Consider the following 1,032-nt stretch of genomic DNA (forward strand, 5'->3'; position numbering starts at 1 on the left):
GGCCAAAGATGTTCATATTAAAAAGACTTAACACTACACTCAGAAAAATGCTGTTTACAGAAACATAGTTAAAACAAGCCCCCAAAAGACTGAGAAGAGAAAAATGGAATGCAAAGAAGATGAAGGTAATAGTATTTTTATCTGGAAAATAGGATTGGGAACAAAAGATATAAAATGGGAAAAGTCGGGCTTTTCTTACACTTTGTGGAGGAAACATTATGAGTCTTTGTGTTCGCAAAAATAGAATCTCAGCTCATATACTGTTGGAAGTAACACAAAAAATTTAACCATTGTATGAAATCATTGTAGGAAAGTTTACTACATCTTCCGCTGAATCTTGCAAATCAAATAGACATCTTTTTAAAATTAAGTAAGATATAAAGCATTTGAATAACACTGCTAATGAAATTTGTTTACCTACCTTACAGTATCTTCACAGGGTCAAAAGACGCTACCAGAGCAGAACGCGGCCTTTGTAAACACTGCCCCCTAGAGGTTCCTTGGGTCTTTCCATCTGTCCACCTCCACACACCTTGAATTCAATCCATAGCTGAGACTTTTCCATACCTGTCTTTTCCCAGGGCCTGAGAACAATGCTGGAAAATTAGGGAGAGCTTTAGATAGTTGAAAAGTCAACACAATTAGCTACCAAAGCTATAATTCTTTTAAAATGTTTCAAGTATTTTTCAAGGAATATATACAAAGCAGTATTGGATTTATGACATATTCAAGTTATTTCAAACTGCACCTATAACCATCCATTTTGGGGTGGTTTTGTGGGGTACATCTTATTGTTAGTAATGGAGTCCTGGTATGGCACTGTAGGATAAGCACTGGACCCAAAAGGTCAGTTTGAACAAGATTGGCAGTTCAAGCTCAGAAACCCTATACGGGCTTGCTGTGAGTCAGAGGAGACTGGACGGTACGTAGCTACAATTTTGTTAGTCATGTATATTATATACAATGCTGTAGGAGTAGTCATCTATATTATATACAATGCTGTAGGAGTAGTCATCTATATTATATATAATG

The sequence above is a fragment of the Chrysochloris asiatica genome, unplaced genomic scaffold, assembly GCF_000296735.1.
Source record: "Chrysochloris asiatica unplaced genomic scaffold, ChrAsi1.0 scaffold00257, whole genome shotgun sequence".
Lineage (NCBI taxonomy): Eukaryota > Metazoa > Chordata > Mammalia > Afrosoricida > Chrysochloridae > Chrysochloris > Chrysochloris asiatica.